Source organism: Mesoplodon bidens (genome assembly GCF_964165515.1).
Source record: "Mesoplodon bidens genome assembly, chromosome: 15".
NCBI classification, from domain to species: domain Eukaryota; kingdom Metazoa; phylum Chordata; class Mammalia; order Artiodactyla; family Ziphiidae; genus Mesoplodon; species Mesoplodon bidens.
Window position 1 is genome coordinate 15,869,868 of NC_138171.1, and position 19,456 is coordinate 15,889,323.

At 45.1% G+C, this 19,456-nt stretch overlaps 1 long non-coding RNA gene and 1 pseudogene across 2 annotated transcripts in view; both read right to left on the bottom strand.

Moving 5' to 3' along the window:
- Positions 1-9,294: 9,294 nt before the first annotated feature.
- LOC308628981 (SWI/SNF-related matrix-associated actin-dependent regulator of chromatin subfamily D member 1-like) lies at positions 9,295-11,570 on the bottom strand (annotated as a pseudogene). The gene is made up of 2 exons: positions 10,205-11,570; positions 9,295-9,663 (listed from the first exon to the last, which is right to left on the bottom strand). The product of its transcript is annotated as an SWI/SNF-related matrix-associated actin-dependent regulator of chromatin subfamily D member 1-like (transcript).
- A 459-nt stretch (positions 11,571-12,029) lies between these two features.
- LOC308629147 overlaps positions 12,030-19,456 on the bottom strand; it is a 32,118-nt gene continuing 24,691 nt past the window's right edge. Inside the window, exons 2-4 of the long non-coding RNA XR_014017632.1 lie at positions 15,801-15,869; positions 12,495-12,575; positions 12,030-12,114 (exon numbers count right to left, since the gene is read on the bottom strand). This is a non-coding gene — a long non-coding RNA (uncharacterized lncRNA). The remainder of the gene's footprint in view (positions 12,115-12,494; positions 12,576-15,800; positions 15,870-19,456) is intronic.

Sequence of the window (19,456 nt, forward strand, 5' to 3'; positions counted from 1 at the left end):
TAATATGACCTTAGGCCCCCATCTAATAAATACCCTAGAGGGCCGGAGAGCTCATGATAATTACACCACAAATGACAACAGTGCATTGAGGGAACAGAATTGCCCTTTGCCAGGCATCCCTGGGTGCCTGCTAACGTTGCACAGATTAGCTGCTTTCACCACCTCTGCATTCTAGGCCAGGGGTCGGCAAACCACAGCTATTAACTAACAGAGACACAAAGAGATATTAAAATACAATGTGGCATATGCAGCCATAGGAATATATATGGCCAGGGTATTATGGGAGTCTGAGGCAAGGGCACCTAACGCATCTTGAGAGTATGGTGGGAGAGCAGGAAAGACTTCCTTGATACTGGTGATACTGGAGCCTTAGATTCCATAATGAATTTTTTTAATTAATAGGCTTTATTTTTTTAGAGCAGTTTTAGGTTTACAGAAAAATTAACCAGGTAGTATAGAGAGCTCCCATATACCCAATTTCTCCCCACCCACAATGTCCCCTATTATTAACATCTTACATCAGTGTGGTACATTAGTTACAATTGATGAACCAGTATCGATACATTTTAAAGTAAAGTCCATAGTTTACATTAGGGTTCATTATTATTGTACAGGTCTAAGGATTTCAACAAATGGATATTAGGTACCTACCATGACAGTATCATACAGAACAGTTTCACTGTCCTAAAACTCCCCTGTGCTTCATCTATTCAACTCTCACCCTCTCCTCCCACCTCAACCCTTGGCAATCACTTCTCTTTTAGTTTTGCTTTTTCCAGATGTCATACAGTTGGAATCATACTGTATGTAGCCTCCACCGACTGGATTCTTTCACTAAACACTATGATATAAGATTCCTCTATGTCTTTTTATGGCTTGATAGCTCATTTCTTTTTATCACTGAATAATATTCCACGGTATGAATGTACCGCCATTTGCCCATTCACCTACTGTTATGGATTGGCCCAAGTCCTCCAAAAAGATATGTCGAAGTCCTAATCTCTGGTACCTGTGAATGTAACCCTATTTGGAAAAAAGTCTTTGCAGATGCAATCCAGTTATGATGAGGTCATTAGGGTGGGCCCTAATCCAATATAACTGATGTCCTTATAAAAAGAGGAAGCAGCCATATGGACACACACAGGGGGGAATACCATTTGATGACAGAAGCAGGGATTGGAGTGATGTAGCTATAAGCCAAGGAATGCTAAGGATCCGTAACCACCACCAGAAACTAGCAATAAGCAAGAAAGGATTCTACCCGAAATCTCAGAGGGAGCATGGCCCTGCTGATACCTTGATTTCGGACTTCTAGCCTCCAGAACGGTGAGAGAATAAATTTGGTTGTTTAAGCCCTCAGTTGGTAGTACTTTGCTACAGCAGCCCTATGAAACTGATACACCTCCTGAGAGACATCTTGATTCAGCTTTTGACAGTTATGAATAAGGCTGCTATCCACATCTGTGTGCAGGTTTTTGTGTGGACACAAGTTGTCAACTCATTTGGATAAACACCTGGGAGCATGACTTCTAGATCATGTGTTAAGATTATGTTTAGCTTTGTGAGAAATTGCCAAGCTGTTTTCCAAAGTGGCTGCACCATTTTGCATTTCCACCAGCAGTGAAAGAGTTCCTGATGCTCCATATTCATGCCAGCATTGGGTATTGTCAAGTTTGGATTTTATTTTGTTTGTTTTTGATTTCATCTATTCTTACATAAATGTGTAATGTAAGATCCTGGTTTGTCTCCCCCAATGTTTCTTTTTGTTCCTAATATTCTGAATTTTTTTTTTTTTTTTTTTTTTGCGGTACGCGGGCCTCTCACTGTTGTGGCCTCTCCCGTTGCGGAGCACAGGCTCTGGACGTGCAGGCCCAGCGGCCATGGCTCACAGGCCCAGCCGCTCCACAGCATGTGGGATCTTCCTGGACCGCGGCACGAACCCGTGTCCCCTGCATCGGCAGGCAGACTCTGAACCACTGCGCCACTAGGTAAGCCCTCTTAAGTCTCTTTTAATCTGTAACAGTTACTCCTACTCCTCTTATTAAAAAATGCGATTGATTTGTTGAAGAAACTGGATAAATTCTCCTATAGAGTTTCTCACAGTCTGAATTTGGCTGACTGGATCTTTGTAGTGTTTTAAAAATGTGACAGTGTCCCTTGAATGTCCTGTAAACTGGTAGTTAGATCTAGAGGCTTGATTAGATTTCAGTTTTTGGCAGGAGTGTTTTATAGGTGGGACTGTGTATTTCCTATTTCACTAGATCAAGAGACATGTAATGTCTAATTGTTCCTCAATGATCTCTTTCGATCTGAAAACTCATTTCTTTCAGTTCTGAAATATTTTTGTGAATTATTTCTTCAAGGATTTCCTTCCTTCATCTCCCTGTTTCCTATGTTTTCACTTTCTGGAACTCTAATTATTTGGATATCTGAGCTCCTGGAATGACTTTCTAATTTTATTTTTTTTCTCCCTCTCTCTTACTTTTTTACCTTTTTGTGTTTGGGTCTACTTTCTGAATAGTATCCTCCAACCTGTGTTTGGTTAGAGTTCTGTGCAGGAGACAGGATCAGAAACCACTCTAGGTATTTTAAGCAGAAAAGGATTTAATATAGGGAATTAGGTGCTTGCAAACTCGTTGGAAGAGCTGGGATTGCTGAAATCAGGGAGACTTTGGTTTCAAAGTCACCATAGCTGTGGTTGAGAGGTCCCATTTGCTACTCTTGCTGCTGCCACCGTAACTTCCTGACCACATGAAGCTGGGGACTGGGCACTGGATCAGGGAGTCTGGCCACTGACATTTGGCTCAAAGGTAAAGTTCAAAGACAGCAAGGTTGTTGTTTGGCTTGAATAAGAAGTTCAAATTGTGGGGTAGTCTATGACATGTCAATTCACATGAGGACTTTGATATTCATCCAACTGATACTCATCCAACCAATTTTGGCCTTTCATTTTAATGAAACAGAAGCTGAACTCCTGACGGAGTGAGTTCTATAGGTGTAATCAGAAACAGAGCTCCAATAGCTTCACTAACTTTGCCAGACAAGAGTAGGCTGTGTCAAGGAGGCCAGAGTTCTCCAAACTCACTGGATTGAATTTTGGTCACATAATCACCTTGGCTCTCACATAAATGAAGTCACTGGAAAGGTAGGCATCATTAATGAAAACAAATATAAATCTGTGTTTCAGTTTCATGATAGCTGAATCAGAAATAAGTTTCACAGTGTGTCTAGGTTTTGCAAGTTTCTACCTGTTGAGGAAGTGGCAAGGCATCATCACACTCCAGTACTTCCTCTAGCCTTGGAAGGTTCACAGAACTATCCTCCTCCAGTCTCTTTCTTCAGAGTGCCAGCTGGGCAAAAAGAACCATTAATTTTTTGGGTGTTTGTGTGTGTATTTTAAGAATGATATTTTGTAGCATTTAATTTTAAGTAAGTAAACACCTGCTGTATTCATTTTAAATCATATATTTTTATTACCTGGTGATGCATGAATATATTTTCACTGTAAGAAAACTAAAATATTAAAGATAAAAGCTAAAGTCTCCTGTGATCACCACCCTCAATACCAGTTCTCCTCCCCAGAAAGTAACCAAGTATCAATTATATAGCAGCATGCATTAGTCAAGGGAGGTTAGGTTTTGCTGCAATAACAAACATCTTCAAAATCTCAGTGCCTTACAACAACAAAGGTTTATTTATTGATCCTTACATGTTTGTCATGGGTTGGCTTCAGCTGTATCTCTGGACACAGGTTGAAAAAGCAGGTAGATTATGCTAATCTTAAGGCAGAGGGAAAAGAAACAATGGTGGAACCTCTTAAATCTTCCGCTTGGAAGTCTCATGTCACTTTCACCCACATTTCCTTGGTCAAAGCAAATTATATAGCCAAACCTACTGCAGTGAGGGTGTATAATCCTTCCATAGAGAGGGACAGTGAAAAATTTCCTGTAGTTTTATGGAGTACATAAAACTATAGAAATAGGTATAATCATTTTAATATAATTTATTGTAATACTGAACTTTACTTTCTTCATGCAAAAATATGTCTTAGAAGTCTTTCCATGCTATACAAATAGACCCATCTCCTTTTTATTTATTTATTTGTTTTTTTTTTGACTGTGTTGGGTCTTCGTTGCCATGCGCGGGCTTTCTCTAGTTGCATCAAGCAGGGGCTACTCTTCGTTGTGGTGTGCAGGCTTCTCACTGCGGTGGCTTCTCTTGTTGCAGAGCACGGGCTCTAGGTGCGCGGGCTTCAGTAGTTATGGCACATGGGTTCAGTAGTCATGGCACATGGGCTCAGTAGTTGTGGCTCGCAGGCTCTAGAGCACAAGCTCAGTAGTTGTGGCACACGGGCTTAGTTGCTCTGCGGCATGTAGGATCTTCCTGGACCAGGGCTCGTACCCGTGTCCCCTGCTTTGGCAGGTGGATTCTTAACCACTGGGCCACCAGAGAAGTCCCTCCATCTCCTTTTTAAACAGCTGCATTCATATGCCGTAATATGGATGTACTATGGTTTATTTAGCTATTTCCTTATTTGAAGACATTTAAGTTGCTTCTAATTTGTTGTTACTGCAGACAAAAGTGTAGCAATATCCCTGTACTTGCCCCTTGTACATATGTGCAAGCGTTTCTCTGGGGTGGGTACAGAGAAGTGGAATAGCTCATGAATAGTTCCAAAGGAACTGTCAGTTTTCTCTCTGTATCCTAATACGGCATACTCATTAGGAGAATTTCAAAGAGTTTAATAAAAGGACTACTGACAAAGAATAGAGTAGTATCCCAAGACTGACAGCAGTGAGGCTAGGCCTGAACGAGCAAGAGGAGGGAACAGTTAGCAGAGTCATGTGGAAAGGGATGGGTGAAGCCAATTTAGCCCTATAGTGAAGGAGTCAAGGGAATAAATGCCTCAAATCACTGTTTTCCCTCTGGTCTCCTGCTGGGCTGACCTCAAGCAGATGACAGACAGCCAAGGAGTCTGTTTATCTAGCCCATCCTGGCCTGCCTCCTGGGACACAGAGGAGGTGGAAAGAATAGAAAGCCAACCTGGAGGAGCAAATAGAAGATATCTATCCCGTTCTCTTACCCACAGAACAGGAAATGACTTAATTGTTTGCCGATATGATAAGCAAACCAAAAAAATGCTATTTAAAAGTGCACTTTTAATTTGCATTGCCCTAATTATTAGTGAGGACTTCTACTGATAATGCAGGAACCCAGACTCTCTTTTCCAGCACAGCTTAGGTTTAAATAACCTAACCCTAACTGATACAGCATCCAACTATTGACAGTTCATAGTCCTTACATTTAATTAGAAGGAAAGAGATCTTATTGTTACTGTTTGTAGAAACAATGGGGTTGATTTGGTGGTTTGTGCCATTAAGTCTTCTGGAACTTAGGCTCCTTTAGTCTTGTTGCTTCATCCTACATTAATTGCTCATTTGGACCAAGCTCACTTCATGGGTCCAAAATGTCTGCTCCAACTCCTACCATTATATCTGCATCCAAACCAGAAGGAAAAAAGAAGAGACCAGGAGGGAAAAGGTGGAGATATTGGGTGCAACCCAGTGGTCTCTTAATGAAGGTTCTAGAATCTGCTATGTGATTACCTGATTTACACCTTGTTGGACAGAACTCAGTTACATAGCCATACTTGGCTATAAGGAAGGTTGGGAAGGTTTTAATTTTATTTGGGGAGCTAAGTGCCTAGGCACAAGGGAGATGACCTATAAAAAAAGTCCAGGAATTGGACAGACACCCTTCTGTGGCAGATGAGTTGGTCCTGCTTTCTAGGAGGAGTGTACCTGTACTTTGACCTCCATGACCCCTGGCTCTTCCCTTGGGGACACCCTTCCTTGTCCAGTATCCTCATGGCCAAATTTAATAGATACTAGTGTCACCTTTTTGGGGACTGCACAAATATTATAGCCCTGTTTCCTGATAGTTTGGGGTCCCTGGAGTTTCTTATTTCTTTGTAGAAGAAATAAATGTGAAGATGTTTCTTAGGGGACATTTAGTGGGCTCTGCCACAGATGCTCAGAATAATGCCTGGCCCATTTTTTCCATGTTTAAGCTCAGGAGTCATATCCTATATGGAGACTAAGGTCTAATGACAGTTTTTAAAGAAAAATCATACACAGTCAAAATTATTATTGATATATCCATGTGTGTTATCCTCCACAACTTTGTAAATGTGCATCAATTATCTAAGGCTGCCTAACAAGCCACCTCAAAGCTCGGTGATATACCCATTCATCTGTTGATGGACATTTAGGTTTCTTCCATGTCCTGCCCATTGTAAATAGTGCTGCAAGAAGATGTGGTATATATATATAATGGAATATTACTCAGCCATAAAAAAGAATGAAATTGGGTCAGTTGTAGAGATGTTGATGGACCTAGAGTCTGTCATACAGAGTGAAGTAAGTCAGAAAGAGAAAAACAAATATCGTATATTAATGCATATATGTGGAATCTAGAAAAATGGTACTGATGAACCTATTTGCAGGGCAGGAATAGAGACACAGACGTAGAGAATGGACATGTGGATACAGCGAGGGAAGGGGAGGGTGGGATGAATGGGGAGACTAGGTTTGACATAAATACACTACCATGTATAAAATAGATAGCTAGTGGGAACCTGCTGTATAGCACAGGGAGCTCAGCTCGGTGCTCTGTGATGACCTAGATGGGTGGGATGGGCTCTGGGAGGGGGGAGGGAGGTCCAAGAGGGAGGGGATATATGTATACATATAACTGATTCACTTCATCGTACAGCAGAAACTAACACAACATCGTAAAGCAATTATACTCCAATAAAAAAATACTCAGTGATATAAAACAACAATCATTTACTTTCATGTAAAGTAAATCTGCAGTCTGGCTGATCTAGCAGCCAGGGCATGTTCTCCTGCATAGCAGAAGCACTAGAGGGCAAGGCCAACCACGCAAGCACATTTCAAGCCTCTGCTTGTGTCAATGACTGCTAACATCCCATTGGGAAAAAAAAGTCACGTGGCCAAGCCTAAGGTCAGTGGGTGGGGAAGTATATACATACACGACCAAGGCCAGTGTCCCCCAACATCAAATTCCACTCTTCCTATGGAGGTGGTGTGGGAGAGGGAGCGGAATGTTTTTAAACAATTTAATTTGCCATAAAATGATTTTTAAATCAATTGCTCTAATGCATTTGTCAACTTGTGGCCCTCGATTCTTCCATTTCTAATTTGAGGAGGTCAAGGAAGCCATCACCAACCACTTGCCCAGTTAGTTGAACATGGCATTTTACTTCTTTGTTAACAGCTTGAAACCATAAAATAATCTATATATTATTTCTGTATGAATTGGTCAAAATACATCAGTTATTGCAGTTGGATGGCAGATATGGCCTGGGTCACAGGTTCACTGAGTGGATGGTGGGCAGAACCATTTTCACTCTTTAAATCCCCCCTCCCACTACCCATGACATTGACCTTGTCTACCTGTCAGCTGTCCCCCCTATTTGAGCAGCAGTGCAGATGGGACAAGTACATGGGTTCTGTAGTGGATACTGTGGCATGCTGCCCAGACCCCCCACTCCAGGACTGAGGCACTTATATTCCCCCAGCTGCTGCTAGCATAGGCTGCTGACAGCCCTCAATCGAGTCCCTCTTGAGGATTTGCCCTTGGTTGAAGAAAGCAACCTAGTCCAAGTTCTACATCCAATGACTGGATGAAATGGGAGTCCCAAAGTCCTGCCTCCATGCCATCCTAGCTCCATCCTTACCCCTTGGCATCAACTAAGGCCTCTGCTGAGGCTGCATGCAGTTTGATTTTTCCTTTCCACGTATGATCCTGAAAGCACTCTGTAATAATCTTCCTGCATGCATACCTCCACGGAGTTTTATTCCTGGGGAACCTAACCCACAACAGGCTCTGAAGTCAGATGGAACTGGGTTTTGAGTTTTATCCCAAATACCCACAAGCTATGTGGCCTTAGATATTATACATTCTCTATAAGCCTCAATAAGCCTCAAATTTTTCATCTCTAAAGATGAAATAATGATAGCATATGCCTCTTATGGTTACAATGAGGACAAAGAGAAGTAATGCTGTAAATCTTATGGTATCTGGCACGTGTTAGACTTTGCTGAAATGTATTCCCTTTTTGCTCAGCCCGTTGCCTGCATTTCCAGAAGCCAGTGTCTCTTCATGCCTCACTGAAAGAGAAATGGTCCTGTTGTGCTAACTTCTTTCCAGCAGATGGCGCCAGTGGATTAAATCCTATCCAGCTCAGATACAACTCTCACTATTCACAGATTACATACCAGTTTCACATGCATCATCTCATTTGATTCGCCGTCATCAACCATTTACCAGGTGCTGATTATTGCATCATTTATTCTTTCATCCCTTCCTCAACTCAGGCTTGCTGAGACCTTACTCCGGCCGAAGTGCAGCTTTAAATCCCTTCTAAAACATCACGGTGACTAAGACACAACAGTGAGAGGCCCGCGTACCGCAAAAAATAAACAAAAACTGGGTGACATCGATAAGGGGGCAGTACAAAAAAAAATCTGGTCCATGAGGAAAACATAATAGTTCAGTTAATAAAAAACAGTTATCTTCAGGGACACTGTGTAGGAGTGCTGAGCCTCTTTCTCATGGTTCCAGCCCCAGGGACAGAGGTTGTCCAGTGTCACTGTGGGGAGAACCTTTCAAGGGAGGAGTGGGATAATGACATGAAGCGGAAGAGACAGGGAGAAAGTTCTGCTGTCCCCCGTGTGGAACAGGCAGGGATACGGGGCTGGAGGATGTGCTCGCAGAAGCCTGAGGAGGGGGTGGGGAAGCAGGGGCTTTGTCAGTTCTGTGGGTCTAGAGCCCGTGCTGAACGGGATTCCCCCTCTGTGCCCAGCCGTCTCCCACCCTGCTGTGTTGAGTCTGCAAGCCCGGGCTATGCTAACTCAGGGGTGATACAACCTGGAAGAAGAATTTGAGGCTCTCCTGGAAAGATGCAAAACCATCTCAGTTGCAAGGGGCCAAGATCACAAGGTCCTGCTGCTACCTGCGGGGTCTGAAGCTTTGAGGGCAGGGGCTGGGGAGTCACAGTCCTGTGAGGCAGGGAGAGGGAAGAGTCACAAACCCAACTCAGAGCTATTCTCCAGCCCTATAGGCGTTTCACTCCTCAGTGCCCTGGAAGTCACCAGTGGGTGTCAACTGGGAAGACAGGGACAGGAAGACAGAAATGGCCCAGGGATTTTACCCGTTTGATTTTAGGCCTGTTTCTCCTTGAAAGGATGGGGGAGGCAGGGTGGTGGAATGAATGGATGAGTCACACCTCCAAGCAACAGCAGGAAGGAACAGCCTCCGCTGGCAATGACAGTACCCAAGGTGAGGGCCCTTGGGGCTCTGACAGGGAAAGGCAAGATTCCCCCACTCAAATGCCCTGGGTTAGGACAGGTAGGAGGGAATCCTAAAAAGCAGCTATAGGGAGTGTGGTGAGAGGGAGCAATACTAAGAGAACAAACTCCAGTACTGATGTGGACCCCCTACGAGGGAGTAAGTGAAGCACTGAGTCAGCAGACCAATCCAGAGGGCCGCGGACTGACCTGGGGCTCGGTGGAGCCCAAGAACCAGGAGTCCTTTAGTGCTAGAGGGCAACAAGTGAAGGGAGAGTATGCTCCAAACCTGTGGAGGGAAGGAAGGAAACTGGATTCTGTATCAGGAAAGCCAAGATCAACTAGCTTATAGAGAGCCCCCAGGCTTGAGTTTTGGAGAAGGGGCCAAAGCTCCCAACTCCTGGGTCTCTGAAGGGCAGGATCAGTGTAGCTGGTCCCCCTGAAGACCACTTGGCCTTAGGCCCAATCCATTCAATGCACTGATTACCACTACGGGTTCTCTCTCTAATCCTATCTAGAGGTCCTATGCAGACCAGGGGAGGGTACAGGCACATGGGAACTTTGTGGGGCAAAGGGAAGCTGCGGGTAGGAAGGGATGGAGTGGGAGAAGAAGGTAACAGGTATCATGTGAGACCCTCTTCATTCTGGTGTTGTCTTAGAGCCAACAGCATCCCCTGGAAGGCCCCAAGCAAGACCAAGGCAGGTGCTATGAGGCAGGCAGCACAGGGCCCAAATAAAGAAATCGGTGCAGCCAAATCAGGGCTGTGGGAGAAGCCCTGTGTATTTCGGATTCCCAGGGCTTGCTCTAATTCTTGTCGTCTCTGCTGCACCTTGGAGTAGAAGTATTGGCACACGGCCTCCTGTGCTTGGAAGTAGAACTCAGCTCAGCGCTCTTCCTCTGGGTTACCCACCACATCAGTCATGGTCTTGAGGTTCCAGCACTGGGACTGAAGTCAGTCATTGATGAAACCCTGAGGGTCTCTGGCAAAGCTCAGAATGAACTCTTGCTGGGTCTTCAGCTGATTGATAGTTTCTATTGTCTCATGGATCTTGTTGTCTACAGTAGCAATCTCCTGCTGGCTGGCAGTAGACAGCAGAAAAGAATTCATCTGGGTCTTCAAGGTATCAACCACTTCCACATCAATGTCATAACAAGCTGTCTTTTTCTGATCATTCGGGTCAACACTAAGGATATGATTAATGATGATGAGCTCTGGTGGCATAAGCAAGGCATGGAGCCGCTGGGGGATCTCAGAAAAGTTTCATACGTTGAGACTCAAAGATCAGCTGGAGGTACTTGTCACAGATGACAAACTCCCGTTCAGGTGGGTCCTGGAGCTTATGCGTCTTAATATATTGCCACAGTGCTTGAATGATCAGTGGACGGGTCTGGGTGTGGATGCCCAGCAGCTGAGCCAGAGGAGGGTCTAATTTAAACTGAGGAGGCTGGTAATCCAACATCAGCAGGACAGTACCCCGTACATTCACATCTCCTGGCCACTTCACTTCGAAGCCATCTGTCTCCTGGGTAGTGGCGGTCCTGTACCATTCTACCAGATGGTTGTCTGGCCCGTACAGGTCCTTGTCCAGTTCGAGCACCAAGGACTTAAAAAAAGAAGAGAACTTCCTCTTTTGTTAGGTGGCATCATATCTAGACAAGGCTGACTTGATGGGATGTTTCAAGGCCTCCTGGATATCTAGCCATTCCCTCATGATAGTCTGGTCCAGTTTCCTTTCAAAAGCCAAGAGATCCATATAGGCCTGGGATTCTGGTACCAGTTCATGAATACTTTGAGGTAGAATTTTGTCAGCCATCTTCTTTTTCTTTGCACTGTGGTTCCGATTCTGGACCGCCTTCTGCTGGACTTGCTGGATCTGCTGAGGAACAGGTCTCCTGCGGGACTGGTCCATCCCTGACTGGGCCAGGCCAGGTCGGACTGAAAGGCTCCCCTCATAGCCAGGGGGTCCCATGGAAGGTCCCTAAGGTGTCGTTCGGCTGCCTGGTAGCATACCTGGTCTTGGATAGGCCTCTCCGGGCATTGGGGAGAGGTACATTCCTTGACCTGGTGCCGGGCCCATTCGTACCAGAGGCCCCGGAGTCCCACCTGGGCCCAGGGCAGCCTCCGCGCCCGCCCCTCCTGAGGCTCCAGCGCTGCTGCTCAGAGCCACAGACTGGAAACCTGCCCCGGCCTCCATCTTTCCTGGAGCCACTGCTGTAGCTGCACAAAGAACCCCAAAAGTTCAGTTTTCTATTGTAAAAATTGTACAAGCAGGGGGACTTCCCTTACAGTCCAGTGGTTAAGACTCTGCGCTTCCAACGTAGGGGGTGTGGGATTGATCCCTGATCGGGGAACTAAGATCCCACATGCCGAGTGGTGAGGCCAAAAAAACATAGTACATGCACATAATAAACAAGTTAGAGAAGTACAGAGAGGAGAGCAAAAATCACCTCCAACCTCACTACCTGTTTGGTGAACATTGTTTTAGACAGCACTTCATGCAGATATACATAAATATACATACACACCCATACAAACTTACATAAAGATAAATATATGTATTGGTGTAAAGATATATACATAGTTTTAAACAAAAACAGGATCAAACTACACATTTATTATTTTATTTTTATTCTTTTACTAAGTAATACATTGCATTTATCTTCCATAGCAATAATAAGAATTGAGGCAGGTAACTGTCTTCACCATCCCAGGAAGCTGAGACTTGTCCATGACCACACCTGTTGAGAGAGGAAGAAATCTCTTGGTCATCCCAGAACTACTTACTCTTCAAGGACCTCATGTCTGTGAGGGGGTAAACCCTGGAGTTCAGCTGAACTGGGAAGCCTTCACCCTCTCAGCTGCATTTACTTAAAAGCTTGTAACTTATGTAACTGGAAATCTTAGAGATTTCAGGGGATGCTAGCTCCGGTGCAGGTGACCCATATGCTGAGTCCCAACAGAGATCTATTGCTGGAAAACTTCAACTCAACTGTCACACTTTGGAGGCAGGAATCTGGTGCATCCAGGGCTCCTTTCTTTATCTCGGTTCTGATTCTTCGGTGAAACAAATGGGAGCAAGGAGCCACTTGTCTCCATAACCCTCAGTGCAGCAACTCACCACTAGGTGTCTCCATGGCACCATGTGCTGTAGTCCGTGGATAGAGAGCCACGCCCACAAAGGTTGATCTCTTCATCCTGTCTGGCTTCCAGGAACGGGAGGAAAATGAGAGACGGTAGACTTCCTGAGCTCAGTCCCAGGGTTTATTTAATCTTCAGGATCCCAAAGCTCAGAATGGCTGCATCAGAGTCACCTAAGGAGCTTGCTGAAAGCAGTGATGCCAAGGTTTTGCTCCCAGAGTAGTGGATATCAACCTTGCCTACCCATTAGAATCACCAGGGAAGGTTTTTTTTTTTTTTTTAACATCTTTATTGGAGTATAATTGCTTTACAGTGGTGACCAGGGAAGCTTTTAAAAAAACAAAATGTTGGAGCGTGTTAGGGGCTGAATGTTTGTGTCCTCCCCAAATTCACATGTTGAAACCTTACTCCTCTCTCCCAACATATGATGGTATTAAGAGGTGAGATCTTTGGGAGGTAATTAGGATTAGATGCAATCATGAGAGTGGAGCTCTCATCAGTGGGATGTGCCCTTATGAGTCATGAGAGAGCTTGCTTCCTCTTTCTGCTTTCTGCCATGTGAGGATACAACTGAGAAGCCGAGAAGTCGGCAGTCTGCAACCCAGAAGAGGACTTTCACCAGAACCTGACCACACTGGCACCCTGATCTTGGACTTCCAAGAACTGTGAGGGATAAATTTCTGTTGTTTATAAGCCACCCAGTGTATAGTATTTCTGTTATTAGCACCCCAAACTGCTGCTGAGACAAGGGGCTCCAAGCTCCTCCATAGAAACACTGAGAAAACAAGCAGATACTGTCAGAATCAACTTTGTAAGAACTTTGGAAAACCATCAAGGTTTACAGCAACCAACTGAATGCTGAATCAAAAAAAAAAAAAGGCAACTTAAAAATGGCTCAGTGGACTTCTCTTGGTGGTGCAGTGGTTAAGGACCCGCCTACCAATGCAGGGGACACGGGTTCGAGCCCTGGTCCAGGAAGATCCCACATGCTGCAGAGCAACTAAGCCCGTGCACCACAACTGCTGAGCCCACGTGCCACAACTGCTGAGCCTGCATGCCTAGAGCCCATGCACCACAGAAAGAGAAGCCACCACAATGAGAAGCCCATGCACCACTACGAAGAGTAGCCCAGGCGCAGCAACGAAGACCCAACACAGCCAAAAATAAATAAATAGATAGATAGATAGATAAATAAATAAATTTATTTATTAAAAAAAAAAAGATGGCTCAGTGCAAGCAGGGAGTATGGGCTAAAGCAGAGCTGCAAACAGCCTCCACAACACAGAGCCCATCTGCAAAGCCTGAGAAGTATGTTTTGTTTTAAGTTCCAGGTGTGCCAAGAAATCTCTGTCAAGGTACTAGTTGAACATGAGCTGAAGGAACAGACTTCAGCGACTACATACGACGTGAAATACAGCCCATGTAAAATAGTTTGGGAAAAATCACTAAGCAAATGGATGACTGCAGCCTTCATCAATCTAGATCAGCAACTCCTGGGGAAGGGGGAGAATCTGATTTTCAGTTACCATATTACAATATTCAAATGTCCAATCTCAGAAAAAAACAATCACAAAGCATCCAAAGAAACAGGAAAGTGTGGTCCAGTCAAAGAAACAAAATTAATTGACAGAAACTATCCCTGAGAATGTCCTGACATTGAACGGGTGAGTCAAAGACTTGAAACCAACTGTCTTAAAAATGCTCAAAGGGGGCTTCCCTGGTGGCGCAGTGGTTGAGAGTCCGCCTGCTGATGCAGGGGACACGTGTTCGTGCCCCAGTCCAGGAAGATCCCACATGCTGCGGAGCGGCTAGGCCCGTGAGCCATGGCCGCTGAGCCTGCGTGTCCGGAGCCTGTGCTCCGCAACGGGAGAGGCCACAACAGTGAGTGGCCCGCATACCGCAAAAAAAAAAAAAAAAAATTGCTCAAAGGACTGAAGGAAACCATGGACAAAGAACCAACAGAACTCAGAAAAACAGTGTATGAACAAAATGTGAATATCAATATTCTATCAAAAGAGACATGGGGAGTTCCCTCGCGGTCCAGTTGTTAAGACTCCATGCTTTCACTGCCGTGGGCCGGGGTTCGATCCCTGGTTGGGGAACTAAGATCCCACAAGCTGCGTGGTGTGGCCAAAAAAAAGAGAGAGATGTGATAAAAGAGGAACTAAATAGAAATTCTGGAGCTGAAAAGTATAATAACTGAAATAAAGAATCTGATGCCCAGGCCTCACCCCAGTCTAATTACATCAAAATCTCTGGGGTTGGGCCTCCAGCATCTGTACCTTCCAAACCTGCCAACGTTGAGAACCATTATCACAGAGGTTCTGTTTTAGGAGGTGCAGGGCTGGAAATCTCAATTGTGGAGGTACATTAGTGACACCCGAAGAGCTTTAAAAAATACTGATGGCCAGCCTACTCCACAGAATCTCTGAGAGTAGGCACAGGGTGTTGGCATTTTGAACAAACTCCCTTATAATTCTGATGACCACTCAAGGGTAAAAACCATGGAGAATCCTACGGTGTCCAACCTTCATCTCTGCGAAAGCTTTTTGTTCAACTGAAATATTATCAAGAACCCCAATATCTAAAATGTAAGTTAGTAACATTTGTTTATTCTAAAGTCCATCCATGAGGCTGTTGAGATTGGCATCGTTCATACATGCATGCATTTATTTATATTAATAAAAAATGTATTGAGGGCCCCACTATGTGCCAAGGAGGACAGCAGTGCACGAAACAGACAGCGCCTGCTGTCACTAAGCATTCATTCTAGCACGGAAGCCATAAATAAACAAAAAGTTATATGTGGGCTTCCCTGGTGGCGCAGTGGTTGAGAGTCCGCCTGCCGATGCAGGGGACACGGGTTCGTGCTCCGGTCCGGGAGGATCCCACAGGCCGCGGCGCGGCTGGGCCCGTGAGCCATGGCTGCTGGGCCTGCGCGTCCAGAGCCTGTGCTCCACAGCGGGAGAGACCACAACAGTGAGAGGCCCGCGTACCGCAAAAAAAAAAAAAGTTATATGTGTGTCAAGCAATAAGAGAATTAAAGTGAGACAAGAGGATAGAGGGGGATGAGAGCAGCTATTCTGGGTGGAGCGGTCATAGTGACATTTGAGAAGTGGCCTGGAAGAAATGAGGGAGTGAGCCTGGCGCTAGAGAATGTCTGGAGAGGTGCTGTCAGTTGAACAGAAATCTATGAAATCTTGGTTTAAGGATGATAGTCACAGCCTCCCATCAGCCAGTTTCTTTCTTTTGTTTTGGGTGCATCTCTTAGCTGCGTCTTACTCACCTCTGCTTTCCACCAGCCACTTGGATTTCAGGCAAGCCACGTCATCCCTGAGAGTCATAGTGTCTTCATCTGTAAAATACACATCATAATCATAATCACACCCACCTCACTGTAGGGTTGCTGAGATAGGGAAGCACAGTGCTGCAGTGGTTAACAGCATGGGCACTGCAGCCAAACAGCCTGCATTTGGAGTCTGGCTATATAACCAGACTATGTATAGCTATATAACCACGGGCAAATTACTTAGCCTCTCTGGGCTTTTGGTTTGTGTGGTGGGCACGTTAATGACTCCCCCCAACCTATCCACATCCTAATCCCAAATGTGTGAATATGCCAAGTTATATGGCAAAAGGGAATTAGGTTGAAGATGGAATTCAGGTTGCTAATCGGCTGGCTTTCAGATAGTGAGAATAGTCTGTGTTTTCCAGGTGAGCCCAGTTTAATCACAAGGGCCCTTAAAACTGGAAGAGGGAGGCAGAAGAGAAAGCGCAGAGGGATGTGACCACAGAAGAACTGTCAGAATGACGTGATGTGAGAAGGACTTGGCTTACTGATGCTGGCTTTGTAGCTGAAGGAGGCCACAAGCCAAGGAATGCAGGGGGTCCCTAAAAGCTGGAAAAATCAAGGAAATGGGTAGCCCCCTAGACCGAGAGAGAGGAATGCAGCCCTGCTGATGCCTTGATTTTTAGTAAGGCCTGTGTAGGACTTCTAACCTTCAGAACTGTAAGATAATACATTTGTGTTGCTTAAGCCCCTAAGTTTGTGGTAATTTGATATAGCAGCAATAGGAAACTAATACACCTTGTCATCTGGAAATCAACAAAATAATAGTATCTGCCTCATAAGTCTGTTGGGAGAGTTACGTGAGTTCACAGCAGTGCCAGGAATATCACAAATTCTTGTGGTAGATGGAATAATGAATGGCCCACTGAGGATGAATGCATTCTAATCCCCAGAACCTGTGAATGTTACCTTCCCCCCAACCCCACACGGAAAGCAGGATCTTAGTTCCCCGACCAGGCATTAAACCAGTGCCCCTGCAGGGGAAGCGCGGAGCCCTAGCCACTGGACCTTCAGGGAAGTCCCTGTGAATGTTACCTTACGTGGCAAAAGGGACTTCGCACATGTGAGTAAATTAAGGATCTTGACATGGGGAGATTAGCCTGGATTTTCCAGGTGGGCTCAATATAAGCACAAGGGGCTTGTAAGTGAAAGAGGGAGGGAAGAGGCTTAGAGTCTGAAAAGGAGATGTGACAATGAAAGCAGAGGGCAGAGAGACAGAGAGATTTGAAGACGCTGTGCTGCTGGGTTTGAAGATGGAGGAAGGGGCCCGGAGCCCAGGAATGTGGGCAGCCTTTAGAAGTTGGGAAAGGCAAGGAAAGGGATTCTCCCCTGGATTCTCCAAAAGGAGCATATTTTAGGACTTCTAACCTCCAGGACATTAAGAGAATACCTTTGTGTTTCAAATGTTAAGTTTGTGTTAATTTGTTACAACAGTGATAGGAAACTGACACAGTTCTCAATAAATATTAGCTCTTTCCATGAGGTATGGCCTTTGGTATTCTGTCAGACACGTGGTTAGTGTGCTCAACAAATCCCAACCATCTCCTTGCTTTTGCTTTCATTTCTGCCAGGAATATAGGTGAGATTTCTGGAAGTAAAGCAGCCATCTTGTGACTATGAGGGTGAGAGCCACCTGCTAAGGATAACAGAGCAGGGAGATAGAAGGAACTTCAGTCCTTAATGGTTTCTTTGAGCCTCTGTACCAGCCTGGACTGCCTACCTCTAGCCTTCTTGTTACATGAGAAAAAGAAAGCTTTATGTGGGCAGATTCCTGTTACATGCAACTCCATGCAATCCTAACTGACAAGTTCTCCAAGAAAAGTCTCTCCTCTGCCTTGCAGTCCTTACATGTGGCCTTAATAAGCATCTGTGGTGGCCCAAAAATAAACCTGGGTGGGGAGGAGGGGTTGGCCATGGGTGTGATTCTGAACTTGCTGAGTCATCACCTGTTCCAGCCATGCTCTGGAGAAGAGTGCTATTAATTATACTCTCCCCGGCCAGCCGGGCACAGGAGGCTGCGTCTGTGTGTTCTCAGGGAAGCTCAAATATAGCTCAGGCTCCTCCACTGCTTTTGCTGAGTGTGCAGCATCTTCACGTCTGGCAGCCCCAGTGAAGAATGGGGAAGCTTCTCCTGGGAGGTTAGGGTCTGAAAAGGCCCTAAAACCAGGGATGTCGGCAAGGCCCGGCTCAAGGAAACAAGATCTCTATTCCTACTGCCTCCTGCAAGGTGGGAGCCATACTGCCACCTGCTACCTTCCTAGTTAGCAGGTGACAAAACTCGCTTGAGGTCCAGAGGGTGGAGTGACCATATGTTACATTATTTGGTTGCATGCAACCAACTGGACTCTATATAACTGGGAAAAAAATAATTTGGGGACTTCCCAGGTGGCGCAATGGTTAAGAATCCGCCTGCCAATGCAGGGGACACGGGTTCGAGCCCTGGTCCGGGAAGATCCCACATGCCGCGGAGCAACTAAGCCCGTGTGCCACAACTACTGAGCCTGCGCTCTAGAGTCCGCAAGCCACAACTATTGAGCCCGCGAGCCTAGAGCCCGTGCTCCACACAAGAAAAGTCACCGCAATGAGAAGCCCGCACACCGCAATAAGAGTAGTCCCCGCTGGCTGCAACTAGAGAAAGCCTGCGTGCAGCAACAAGACCCAAGGCAGCCAAAAATAAATAAATAACTAAATTTTAAAATAATAGTAATAATTTGGGGGACGAATATAATATGGCTCACAGAATTGCAGACGAGGATGAACAGCCAACTTGGACACAAAGGCAGACAGAATTCCAGGGGGTCTGGGTGGCAGAAGCAAGCGTTGGGTGACAGCTTGGGTCACGAGCTCATTCCACGGTTAAAGGAGGGCTGGACGCCTTGACTGACCGTCTTTCTAAATGGTATTGGGAAGAGTGATTTTAAAAAAAATTTATTGAAGTATAGTTGATTTACAGTGCTGTGTTAATTTCTGCTGTACAGCAAAGTGATTGAGTTATACATATATATACATTCTTTTTCATATTCTTTTCCATTATGGTTTATCACAGGATATCGAATATAGTTTCCTATGCTATACAGTAGGACCTTGTTCATCCATTCTCTATATAATAGTTTGCATCTGCTAATCCAAAACTCCCAATCCACCCCTCTCCCCTTCCCCTCCCCCTTGGCAACCACAAGTCTGTTCTCTATGTCTGTGAGTCTGTTTCTGTTTCATAGATAAGTTCATTTGTGTCATATTTTTGATTCTACGTATAAGTGATATCATATGGTATTTGTCTTTCTTTGACTTACTTCACTTAGTATGATAATCTCTAGGTCCATCTATGTTGCTGCAAATGGCATTATCTCATTCTTTTTTATGGCTGAGTAATATTCCGTTGTATATATGTAGGGAAGAGTGGTTTTCCTGAAACATCCTGAGGGTTCAAGTACCAGAAGATTGGCAAGAGGAAGTTGGGTGGTAAAAACAAACAAACAAACAAAAATGTCCCCTGCAGGTAGTATAGAATCGGTCAAGGACATGGGTTTGGGGAGCTGGCTGACCTTAGTTCAGATCTTAGCTCTGCCCTTTACTATCTGCCTTTGGTCAAG